This window comes from Microchirus variegatus (assembly GCF_963457635.1).
Source record: "Microchirus variegatus genome assembly, chromosome: 3".
NCBI classification, from domain to species: domain Eukaryota; kingdom Metazoa; phylum Chordata; class Actinopteri; order Pleuronectiformes; family Soleidae; genus Microchirus; species Microchirus variegatus.
Window position 1 is genome coordinate 1,737,336 of NC_139804.1, and position 13,686 is coordinate 1,751,021.

The window sequence follows — 13,686 nt, forward strand, 5'->3', positions numbered from 1 at the left end:
CCTGTCGCGCGTGACCTTTAAATATAAACAAACGTCTGTTACGTTCAAACATTGTCAAATTAGCTCTTAAGCCCCGCCCCCACACTAGAGGATCATTGGCCAGTTTTCCGTCCCGATCTGTTTGCGTGTCTTTGAACAGATTATCTGGTCAGATTATCCTGTAGTGGATTACGAGACAATTTCGAATGGTAAGTATTAAACACAGGATCGACAGCGATTTTCGGGGCGGAAGTTAGCATGTTAGCATCAAAACTCACAATTTTAAGTTTGTCCCTTGTGGGCTACTGTACAAACGTGGAAGTCCAAAGAAAAAAATGGCTGCCTTTGTCGAGCTGATCCTGTTCCTGATTTAAATAATAATAATAATACAATTAAAATGCTCATTCTGAGTTAACCCTTTAAAACCTAAGCCTCAAAATGTCCGAAAATAAAGTGTCTTTGACCATTTTTCCAAAATAACTTTCAATATCTGGCAGTTATTTTCAATTTACTGCATGTTAAAATAGTGTATTAACAATTTAAAATGAAGAAAAACAAAAACAAAATGGTTAAATTTGAAATTTAAAGGTGCCATATGTAAGAATGTGGTCAAAAACGGTTACTACGTTCAAAATCAAAATACCGACGTCTTTTAGGTTTCATTTTCTGACCTAACTGGCAACCCTTGGTTGCTCGGCAGCTGAGACTCTACTGACTGCAATGATTGGTAGACAGCGGTAGGTGGCGCCACATGACGCCAAAACATGATTTCAAAACATTAACATGATTTACAGTCTGCAAAATATTTTTTTTAATGCAAATATTTTGTCTGTACTGTTGTTGTTGGTGAGTTCAGTTTGTTATATGAACATTATTCCTGAGTCTCTGTGACATATTAGGAGGATTTTATGATTTATTACATAATGCACCTTTAAACAGAATAAAACATATTAATAAATCACATCGAGGTGTAAAAAAGGACAAAAAATGGTAACTATTATGACTATTCTCCAGCTGTCCTGAAACATTGTGAGTGAAATTATGTCTCCGCTTTCAGAAGCCGTTGGAATTTTTCCGTTAGCACAAACCGTTGCGTAATTACGGCCACGCAAATGTGTCGTCTGCAGGGTGAAAAACATTCAATCGTTCAGTCTGGTGAGTGAGTATATAAAGAATTTAAAAAGTATAATTACGTTTTTTCAATTCAAATGAAAATAATTTCCCCTCAATTTTCCACGCTAAACCTTTAAAGATGAAAAAAAAAAAAAACTCCCCATTTGTACGAGCGTTGCTTCAGAGCAGAATGATGAAAGCTGGAGTAACCGACGTACTGTACCTTTAAGAGATGAGTGAGTGTGTTTTTCCTCACGTTTCTCTTCTAAATGAACCCGTTGCGTCATGAATGAATGAATGAATGATGTGAGGAACATCTGTCCACATGCATCTCCTGTGTTTTCACACCGGCAAACATATGTTAGGTTTATTATGGCGTACACCAGGTGCTGGTGGAGTACGGGGGGAGAAAACAAACAAAGACTTGAAACGAAAAAAAAAAAACTCATTTGTGTTTTCCTTCTGCCCGGCGACTGCGAGATATGAGGAAAAAACACACGCAGGGGAGGTTCAAAGTGTTCGGAGATCCCGGGCGTCGCATTCAAACGAGGCTGCAGTGAAGCTCCGTCGAGGGATCGTCGTCTCCGCGCCGTTTGAAGTGTGACGGCGCGTCGATGCCGACGCTTTGCTGCGAGCGACTGGTTTGGGGCTGAGGAGGATCATCACTGCAGGATCTGACACTGACACAAACACATCAGTCACGATACTGAGGGTCTTTCACTTACTCTGCTGATCATTTACCGGCAATTTATGTCTATTTATCGTCAACGGAGATCAGATCACGTTAGCGTCTCTTGCAGGGGACCGTAGACTTCCCTTTCCCTTAATTTGTGAACAGGCAAGGCAGGCAACTGCTTGGGGCCCCCAAGCCGATAGATAGGGGGCCCCGTTCGGCTGTTAACCAAAATGTTGGTGGTTCAAGCCCACCCAGGGACGACCTAGTGTTTTGGGGAGCCCACGTCCAAAAAGAAAGCTATTGGTATTCTTACCACATGGTTGCCAGTTCAAACCCCAGGAGACGTGAACTTCTGGGGTGCCTCTGGACCACGTCTCTGTGGCGCAATCTGGTTAGCGCGTTCGGCTGTTAACCGAAAGGTTGGTGGTTCAAGCCCACCCAGGGACTTCTGGTTTATTTGGGGAGCCCACGTCCAAAAATAAAGCTATTGGTATACTCACCTTACGGTTCCCAGTTCAAACCCCAGGACACGTGAACTTCTGGGGTGCCCCTGGACCACGTCTCTGTGGCGCAATTTGGTTAGCGCGTTCGGCTGTTAACCGAAATGTTGGTGGTTTAGAGCCCACCCAGGCACGACCTAGTGTTTTGGGGAGCCCACGTCCAAAAAGAAACCAATGGTATTCTTACCATACGGTTGCCAGTTCAAACCCCAGGACACGTGAACTTCTGGGGTGCCCTTGGACCATGTCTCTGTGGCGCAATCTGGTTAGCGCTTTCGGCTGTTAACCATAGGTTGGTGGTTCAAGTCCACCGAGGGACGACCTAGTGTTTTGAGGAGCCCACGTCCAAAAAGAAACCAATGGTATTCTTACCTTACGGTTGCCAGTTCAAACCCCAGGACACGTGAAGTTCTAGGGTGCCCCAGAAGCAAGTCTCTGTGGCGCAATCTGGTCAGCGCGTTCGGCTGTTAACTGAAAGGTTGGTGGTTCAAGCCCACCCAGGGACGAACTAGTGTTTTGAGGAGCCCACGTCCGAAAAGAAAGCTATTGGTATTCTTACCTTACGGTTGCCAGTTCAAACCCCAGGACACGTGAACTCCTGGGTGTGCCCCTGGACCATGTCTCTGTGGCGCAATTTGGTTAGCGGGTTCGGCTGTTAACCGAAAGGTTGGTGGTTCGAGCCCACCCAGGGATGACCTAATTTTTTTGGGGAGCCCACGTCCAAAAAGAAACCAATGGTATTCTTACCATACGGTTGCCAGTTTAAACCCCAGGACACGTGAACTTCTGGGGTGCCCCTGGACCATGTCTCTGTGGCGCAATCTGGTCAGCGTGTTCGGCTGTTAACCGAAAGGTTGGTGGTTCAAGCCCACCCAGGGACGACCTAGTTTTTTTGGGACCCCACGTCCGAAAAGAAAGCTATTGGTATTCTTACCCTACGGTTGCCAGTTCAAACCCCGGGACACGTGAACTTCTGGGGTGCCCCTGGACCATGTCTCTGTGGCGCAATCTGGTCAGCGCGTTCGGCTGTTAACCGAAAGGTTGGTGGTTCAAGCCCACCCTGGGACGACCTAGTGTTTCGGGGAGCCCACGTCCAAAAAGAAAGCTATTGCTATTCTTACCTTACGGTTGCCAGTTCAAACCCTGGGACACGTGAACTTCTGGGGTGCCCCTGGACCATGTCTCTGTGGCGCAATCTGGTTAGCGCATTCGGCTACACATTTTGTGTTCCCACTAGCCACCTAGCAGGCTTCGGCCCTCACCTTTGTTCTGAAGTTGGTTACCACGATGATTACCTGTCGGTCATTGCGCCACCTTTTGGCAACAGGAAGTACGCGAGCAAACATTTTCTCATTGACATGAAGCTTTCAGGGGTGTGGTGTCCATTTGCTTTTATGGTGCAGTCGGGGTGTTGAATTTGTCATGTGTCAGTTTCCGTGAATACGTTTGAATTATTCACCACTTTCCTTCACGTATTCTTATCGTTTCATTACAAATGACAGCAGCAGCAGCAGAAAAGCTCTCGCCGCCGCTGACGCCGCCGTTAATTTGAACAGCGAGCAAATTACGTGTATTAATTAAGGCTTGTGTTCCGCGAGTGTAAAAAAAAACAAACGTGATAACAAAATGTGAAATGATGTATGAATAATGCAAAATGGTTAAATGATGAGGGCAATGAGCAAAAAAACCCTCTAATGCGTGCACATGCAGTGTGTGCTAATGAAGGTTAACAGGGAATTGTCTTCAGCCAATGATGGTAACTTATTATAATCAGGGGTAAACTCGCAGAAAATGATATAATGATATTTCCAGGACGATAGCCGATATTGATAAAGATATTCCAGGAACTGTTCCAGGAGAACTGGAAGGATATTGATGATAAATGGTCATATAAAAAAGGAAAAACTGAAATAATTTGTAGCAGTAATAGTATTAGTAGTTGGCTTTTGTTTGTTTGTTTTTGTTTTTTCGACTGGACCAAAGAAAAACCGATTTCCCGACTCTGGATTAGTTTTACGTGGCGTCCCTCAGGGATCTGCTCTGGGAACCATGACATGATCATTAGCTGTGACACAATGTTGTGTTTCAAAAATCCTAACATAAGCTATATCTGTCTAAAATGAACGCTTAGATGTGTTTAAAATATGAATGACTGACAACTGCCTCCAGTTAAACACAGACGAACAGCGCAGGAATCTTCACTTCCTGTCATCAAACAGTCTGAAGCGTCTTCAGGTTCTGCTGCTCAGCACAACATGACAAATTTACGTGAAGTTATCACCGATCAAACACCCATTAATAGACTTCAAATATATAAAGGTAGCATGAAGCTTTCTGGCTTGAAAAGTGAAGCCGACAGGAAGTGGGGTGGAATTAGCAGATCTCGCAACTCCACTGACAGTTTGAATGGAAGTCGATGGGAAAATCGCTTTTATTATGTCCATTTTTGTATATGATCTACTGATCAGTTACGAGATTCCCTGAATGCATCTCCTTCTAGCTCCTCAGAGCGTTTTTTTGATAAAGTTAGTTCTTGTTTTGTGACTTTACTCTTTCACCGACTCATTTTTAAAGTCAGTTCTGCTTAGAAACCATGCGTTGTACACTCTTAGAAATAAGGGTTCCAAAAGGGTTCTTCTGCAAGTGCTGAGGTTCTACCTGGAACCATTTGCTTCCCGAATAAAGGGTTTTTTCAAGGGTTCTTGGTAACACTGATGGTTCCAGTAAGAACCATGTTGATACAGAGAACCCTTTAAAACCCCTTTCCTGAATAAAGGGTTTTAAAAGGGTTCTTGGTGGAACCGTCCAAAAGGGTTGGTTCCACCTGGAGCCAAAATGAGGACAAGCAGTAGAACATTATATAGTTCTACTAAGCACTTTTATTTCTGTATGAGCTTGGGTGAACCCAGTTTAATTCCATAATTCCACGAGCTACCACTGAGCAGAAGTCGTTTGATGCCTTTACTCGTTAGCTAACGCTCCTAGAAAACGTGTCAACAAACGTTGTTTTCCGTTGCTCTGCATACGTCATCCCGATCGTTGGTCTGATTGGTTCTTGGTCCGTCCACTTGCGTCTCAGGACGCCTCTTTGGAAGTGGGAGGCGACTACGACCATTTCCAGACTCGTACTTAGGGCTCATTCACACCAGGATAGTCCAGCGAACTTAGATCAGTTGTCCAGCGAATGCCTCAAAAGGATCCAGGACCCAAAAACGTAAATCCATCCCCTTCGTTGAGTCAGTTTCTGTTTCTGTTTGTTCAAACCTGAGTGGTTTTTTTCACAGGAAGCTGAGTATGAGTATGAGACAGCGAGCTATCGTCGTCACCTCCTCACCTCCTCTCTTTGGTTGGTTGCGTCGTCCATTTGCAGTTCCTACTGTGAGCGAAACCAAGACCCGCGTTGAGCAGGTCTTGGTCTTGATCTTTCGATCCCAGGAAAAGAGAAAACTCTGTTCCTCACCTCACACGAGATTGAGACGCAGTCAGCTCTGAGTCACAGGCTTCAGTTGCACGAGAAAACCTCGTCTCTTTTTGTTCCTTCAGTAGTGACTGATGTTTCTGTCTAGGGCTTTGGGCGATTTTCTCGATTCTGCGATATATATCGATGTTTTATTGTCCCAGAAAGTATCGATTTTTCAGCCGCGAGTATCGATACATTAAGTCCCATTAAAATCCCCCGTGTTCCGTCCCTTTAAAGGGACAATGTGTAGTATTTATGGGTTTATATGACCCAAAATCCACTCTTTTATACATATTATGTGCTCCTGCATTGTCTAGTCGCTGTATAACAGTTTTTGTTTCATTTTCGTAGTGTTTCAAAAAGTCATGTAAAATAACATGGTCGCGGGCCGTGGTTGCATAGCCACTGTTAGCAGCGAGACGCCATGTTTCTACCGGAGCCTGTAAGGACAAACGCGAGAGAACAAATCAAGCGTCGCTTTACTTGTAGCAGGAAGTCCCGCCTCCTCTCTCTCCGCTTCGTCTGCTACGGCCGCGGTAGCTCCGCCCTCTCCCTCGCCTCACGAACCTCATCTGCTGACACGGAGAAAGACGACGAGGACGACATTTGACCAGCTGAGGACACCGTAGCGCTCAGGGGAAGGGAGGGGGTGAGCAGAGGAGCAGTTCTTTGTTGTAAATCTCAGCCTCTCCTCTAGATGGCACTATAAACTACTTACTTCACCTTTAAATCTTTCAGAAAATGATGTAAGAGTATCGAATCGTATCGAACCGTATCCTTGGCGGAATATCGTGTATCGTATCGTATCGTATCATGAGATTAGTGTATCGTTACAGCCCTATTTCTGTCGGGAAACGACATCACGCCGTAGACTGTGTGATTATACAGTGATGTGGTTTCATCAGAACTCCAAACCTGAACTTTCCTCCGCTGGTTTGCGCGTGAACGTGACTGCGGTCATCAGTCTCCTCCACAGAGGTCGCTCTGTCACGCAAATGCCGTTTTTCACTCGCGTCGTTTTCCCATTTTACCGTTTCCTCTTCATTTGCTGCAGGGAGACGAATCCGCCGCTGAGACGCCGGCCACGTTTCCCTCTGCATGTGACTTTACTCTCATGAGTAAATGTGTGAGAAGACAGTGTGGGCGCGCCGCGGCTGGTGTTGGAAGCACAGTCAGGGAGGCGAGAAGCTGCCGAGCTGCAAACAAACACGGGCCTCCTTTCGCCGCAGATCCTGTCCCAGTTCAATGGGAAGCGGCAAAAAAAACCCTGGGAAAACCTGGTGTGAAATCTGAAGAAAAAAAACACAGCTGAGGTTTTTTCACGATCTCATACGACAGATCGCTGTGGATCGGCGGCGGCTCGTCCTCCAACCGCGAAGATGGCGTTCATTAGTCAACGCGCTGACGCGTCCTTGGGACGAGAGACGTTTAGCCTGTAATTGCTCCTGGAGGCTGAACCTGCGGCGTGTGAAACGGCCGTGTGATAGATGTGTGACGGAGATAGTGCTGCGTGTGCACGGGCTGCGTGAACGTGTGAACGTATGAACGTATGAATGATGTGTGGGGTAAAGAGCTCTATAAATACAGACTGATTTATGAAGGTCTGAGCTGCAACTTGTGGTCGTTTTTTTCGTAATCGATTCATCCGTAAACGATTTCCCCGTCCCTGTTTTTGTCCACGTACAACAAAATATATACAATTTAAATGATTTATTTAGTGATATGGAGGAAAGAAACACAATAAAAAGGACAATATTACAAACTTAAATTCACTCTCTGACGTCCATATGGGAAAAAAAATCATCAATCCTCATCATTTGTTGTCAATATATGTCAAAAATATTAATCACATAAATATTCCTATAAGGCTGGGTGATATGTCTTAATAAATATTATGTGTATTTTTGGATTTGAGTTTGGATTATCCTGATATGGCAGATAAATGTGGAAAACATGATCTTAAAATACACTTATTCACTTTTCTACGGTGGCCCTGAGGTGCAAAACACAAACGCAAATCACAAAACACAAACGCAAATCAAAAACACAAAAACATTACCTCAAAACGGAAAGACAAATCACACAACGCAAACACAAAGGCAGAAAACACAAAAACATTAACTCAAAACGCAAACACAAAAGCAGAAAACACGAAAACATTAACTCTCAACGCAAACACAAAAGCAGAAAACACAAAATTAAGTTAATGTTTTTGTGTTTTTGATCTGCAATTGTGTTTTTTGATTTGCATTTGTGTTTTTTGATTTGCGTTTTTTAATTTTTGTTGTGTTTTTTGATTTGCATTTGTGTTTTTTGATTTGCGTTTTTGATTTGTGTTGTGTTTTGTGATTTGCGTTTGTGTTTTGCACCTCAGGGCCACCGTACTATTCATTTCAGTTAAAACTTGCTTTATTTTTATCTTTAAAATAAGGATATTTATGTGTGTTATAAACAATAACATTAACTATAAATAAGGTCAAATTTTGTTATAACACTAATAATAATTAGACTTAAAATGAATTTTTTTATTAAGACTATTTTGTCTATTCCATGTATTTTTGTAATCACTATAATTTTTTATTTTTTATTTTAAATGTAATGTATTCCTCACTTCCTGTTTTATTTTGGCGACTCACCTTCTCCCTCTCACGTCAGAGACCTTGACTTCCTGTGTGTTTTCCCGCCTTAGAGGTCACATGCTGCTCTCTGATCAGTTCCAGCTGTGGCTCAGTGTTCAGCTGCATCTCTTTTCCTGGTTAAAACTGAGAAGTTTTTTTTACTGGAGCTGAAACATGAAAATATGCTGTTTTTTTCCAACGGTCGTAAAATATTGAAGACGATGATGAAGTTACACGACGAGCTGGAATTTAATTAAGGATTATTCACAAACGACTGTGGAAAGTGAACTTCAGGATTAATGAGACACAGACGTGAGGAACAAGTTTGTCGTATCTGTAAGTTCCACTTTTTCTAACTCTCTTTGCTCGATTGCATGTTTTTTTCTATACTGAGATGCGATAAATGCAGTAACATCCACTGAAACATGAAGTTTCAATCCAAACATTTGATGAAAACTGCTTTATATTATCAGAAAACCATAAATAATGTCACACAGGCCAAATATTTTGGCCATAAATAACAGAACTGTGTCGTATTTTAGGTCTTTGCTGCACTGTTTTTTTAAATATTGGCGTAAAAAACTCACATTTGACGACTTCTTGCGTGAGTGAATCACGTTGTTATTGTTTTTTTTGGAAATAAAGACAAATGATTCAGTCGACAGTTTTGTTCTGACATTAACAGGAGGGAAAATATAAATAAATAAATAAGTTAAAGGGATAGTTCGGAATTTTTGGACGTAATTTTCCAACTCGGCCGGTGTGATGGAGACGTCTGGAGACGTTTTCAAGAAATTTCGTTCAGTTCTTCTAGTTGCCGAGTTCGCTGATGCTATGGCTAGCGCAAGTCAATGATACAAGTTAGCATGGCATTAAAAACACTCATACTGACTCCACAGTGCACCCGAGGCAAAAAAGATTCCGTCTCAACATCGTTTCACCGCAGAGACGATCTGTTGTTTGTTTGTTTGACGGACGACGCCTCGTCATTTTTTACCTTTACGTTTTCAGAGATTGATGAACATTTGTTTATTCGCTTCTCTACGTTCTGAGGACATTTTTCTTCTCCGTCGCTGTGAATCTCTGACTCGTCCTTTTTTTGTTTTTTCTGGCCTTGGTTTAATGTAACGCAGCACATTTGTCATGTTGCTTTTGATTAGCATCTCCCTTTGTGCCGGTTTATGCCTTTAATATTGTGTAAATACACTTTCTGGAGAATCATAATTGTGATGGATGAAAGAAGCCAACAGTGTCATGTGTAAATGTCCTCACTGTGTGACTCATAAAGGACTTAAAGGATCTTATCTTAATGTCAAACCACTTAAAGGCACAGTATGTAATTTCTGCGCTCAATTTAAAAACAAGTCCAGGTGAATCTGCTAAAGTTTTTATCCACATGGAAACAACCTGTAAACTAACCTATACATCAACTATTAGTGACTGCCAAATAATGAGCTAACTTATACATCCACTTATAGTGACTGCCAAATAATGAGCTGACCTATACATACACTAATAGTGACTGTCAAATAATGAGCTAACTTATACATCCACTAGTAGTGACTGCCAAAGAATGAGCTAACCTATACATCCACTAATTGTGACTGCCAAATAATGAGCTAACTTATACATCCACTAATAGTGACTGCCAAATAATGAGCTAACTTATACATCCACTAATAGTGACTGCCAAATAATGAGATAACCTATACATCTACTAATAGTGACTGCCAAATAATGAGATAACCTATACATCCACTTATAGTGACTGCCAAATAATGAGCAATTTAAGAATCCACTATCAGACTGACTGCCAAATAATAAGCTTTTCTATATATCCACCAATGGAGTGACTTCCAAATGGTGAGCTATTCTATATAACCATCTATGGAGTGACTGCCAAATAACGAGCTATTCTATACATTCACCACCGGAGTGACTGCCAAATAATGAGCTATTATTTACATCGGCCAATGGACTGACTGCCAAATATGAGCTATTGTATACATCCAACAGTGGATTTTCTGCCAAATAATGAGCTATTCATCAACCAGCAGATTGACTGCCAAATCTATACATCCACCAATGGACTGACTGCCAAATAATGAGCTGTTGGAAACATTAAGAGAGTTGAGGTTGCGATGTTTGTTCTCGTGCAGACGAGGGACAGTGAGTGAGGAAGACCACATTCATGAGGACATGAGGACAGTTAATGTAACAAAAGAGGACAAGCTAGAGACAGGTGATCCACTGTGGCGCCCCCTAAAGGGAGAATGAGTCAGAAGACGGTGCATTTGTGTCGTCTTCATAGATCTTTACATTCTTTTTTTTAAACGACCGAGCGTTCCTTTAATCTTCTACTTTTTTTTTTTAAGTCTTGACGAAAACGAGTTGACGGCGAGACGCTCGTCGTCCCAGGAGAAACCAGTCGCTCTGAGCCTGAAGCGCCGCGGTGGCGACGGCGTGCGCCGAGCGCTGCTCGCGCAAAGAACGGCCTGTAATTAGCCCGCTAACCATCGCTAAAAAGGTTTTATTTTTTTAGTCCGGCGTCAAACTGCGAGGACGGCCGATCGAGGCGCGCTCGCCCTCGTCCCTGATGGAGACGGACAGAACGCTGAACAAACCCCACAGGAAAAACAGATCCTGCTCGCATGTAACAGAGCTGTGGATTCAGAGCATGCTTCTTAATTAATGACAGGAAGTAAGTGGATCAGGGAGGAGGAGGAGGAGGAAGAGGAGGAAGAGGAGGAGGAGGAGGTGAGACAGACAATCAGCATAAATATCCCACCACAGGCTCTGCAGAGACGAGCGCAGCGGCAGGTATTGAACTGTCGGCCGAGGCTCTGATTAATGACGGCTCTGGAGTCTGGAGGTGTTTTTTTTATTCCGTGGTCACGCGGCTCTCCGCTCGGCCCCCGAGCCGCTCAAAAGTGGATTAGTCCTCTGCAAATTCACTCATTGTAAATCATGCAGGAGACATCATCTCCAGGAATATCTGTTGTTTTGTCTGGAAGTCGGGTCTATAAATAGAGGAGCTGCAGAAAGTGCACACGACAATATTATTTATTGGTGTGTTTTTCTCTTTGTTTGTTCAGATTTATTTATCTGGCTCTTTATTTGTTCAGATTTATTTACTTTGTTGGGGAAAATTGGCCTCTGTTGGCTGCAATCTGCAGTCTCACCATGAGGTGTCACTGTTTCCTACACACTGGTCCTTTAATAATAGCAAAAATGCAAATTTTCTCTACCTGAAACTTTGATAATTAGGTTTAAAAAAAAGTGTTGAGATCCTGTCGAGATTACATGGTTATGTGGCTAATGTCAAACTTTCACTGTGCGATCTTTTTATTGATTGCGCTTCAAAATGTTTCCTGTGAAACATGGCATATTTTCATAAAAAAATGTCCGTCCATCTCACGTCCATCTAACCGTCCGTCCATCTCACGTCCATCTAACCGTCCATCCATCTCTCGTCCATCTAACCGTCCATCTCTCGTCCATCTAGTCGTCCGTCCATCTCACGTCCATCTAACCATTCGTCCATCTCCCATCCATCTCACGTCCATCTCACGTCCATCTCACGTCCATCTAAAAGTCCGTCCATCTCACGTCCATCCAACCGTCCGTCCATCTCACGTCCATCTAACCGTCTGTCCATCTAACCGTCTCTCCATCTCACGTCCATCTAACCCTCTGTCCATCTCACGTCCATCTAACTGTCCGTCCATCTCACGTCCATCTCACGTCCATCTAAAAGTCCGTCCATCTCACGTCCATCCAACCGTCCGTCCATCTCACGCCCATCTAACCGTCTGTCCATCTAACCGTCTCTCCATCTCACGTCCATCTAACCGTCCGTCCATCTCACGTCCATCCAACCGTCTGTCCATCTCACGTCCATCTAACTGTCCGTCCATCTCACGTCCATCTAAAAGTCCGTCCATCTCACGTCCATCCAACCGTCCGTCCATCTCACGTCCATCTAACCGTCTGTCCATCTAACCGTCTCTCCATCTCACGTCCATCTAACCGTCTGTCCATCTCACGTCCATCTAACTGTCCGTCCATCTCACGTCCATCTAAAAGTCCGTCCATCTCACGTCCATCCAACCGTCCGTCCATCTCACGTCCATCTAACCGTCTGTCCATCTAACCGTCTCTCCATCTCACGTCCATCCAACCGTCTGTCCATCTCACGTCCATCTAACTGTCCGTCTATCTCACGTCCATCTAACCGTCCGTCCATCTCACGTCCATCCAACCGTCTGTCCATCTCACGTTCATCTAACTGTCCGTCCATCTCACGTCCATCTAAAAGTCCGTCCATCTCACGTCCATCCAACCGTCCGTCCTTCTCACGTCCATCTAACCGTTTGTCCATCTAACCGTCTCTCCATCTCACGTCCATCTCACCGTCCGTCCATCTCACGTCCATCCAACCGTCTGTCCATCTCACGTCCATCTAACCGTCCGTCCATCTCACGTCCATCTAACCGTCCGTCCATCTCGCGTCCATCCAACCGTCCGTCCATCTCGCGTCCATCTAAACGTCTGTCCATCTCACGTCCATCCAACCGTCCGTCCATCTCACGTCCATCCAACCGTCCGTCCATCTCACGTCCATCTTGTCGTCCATCCAACCGTCCGTCCATCTCACTGTCCACTGTCTTTCTGTCTCAAACTGATTCCCACACCAGCTTACAGAGAGACACAGCGCCACCTATGGAGGCGGAGTCATAAGAACACGGTCAATAAGATTGTCCGTCTCAGTCAGACTATGACCTTAGCTTGATCAAACCTCAGGTGACCTCAGTGTCCGTCTCCGTCCTTCAGTCTGGTTTAGTTTCCATCTTAAACTCGTGTTTCCATGGAGACGACTCGTCGTGCACCTGGAGTCAAAAAGGTCAGCGACAATAAAAAAAAAATAACAGCATTTTTTAAGATTCTGCACAAAGGGCTTTAAAAACTAAAATTAAGAAAAAGAAAAGATATTAAGCTGCAGGACAAACATCCTCGGTGGATCAGAGACAATAAAATGTTTAAAATAAGAGACTTTATATCAAACTGATTTGATTTGTCCAAATGAAATGAAGTCAAATAAAAGTCAAAACATGGACGCTCCGCTAACACGTGGACATTTTACAATAAAAATAATCAGAATAAACATAATAAAAATAGAAAATAAACAGATAAATTGTGCTAAAGTGCAATATTTACGGTAAATATATTGTCATTTTTGTGCTTTAAAAGTTGAAACACAATCAAAACGTGATTAAAATATATATAGATATACAAATATATTAAAAACTTCAAATCAAAGTGTGAAATGTTGCAGCGTTT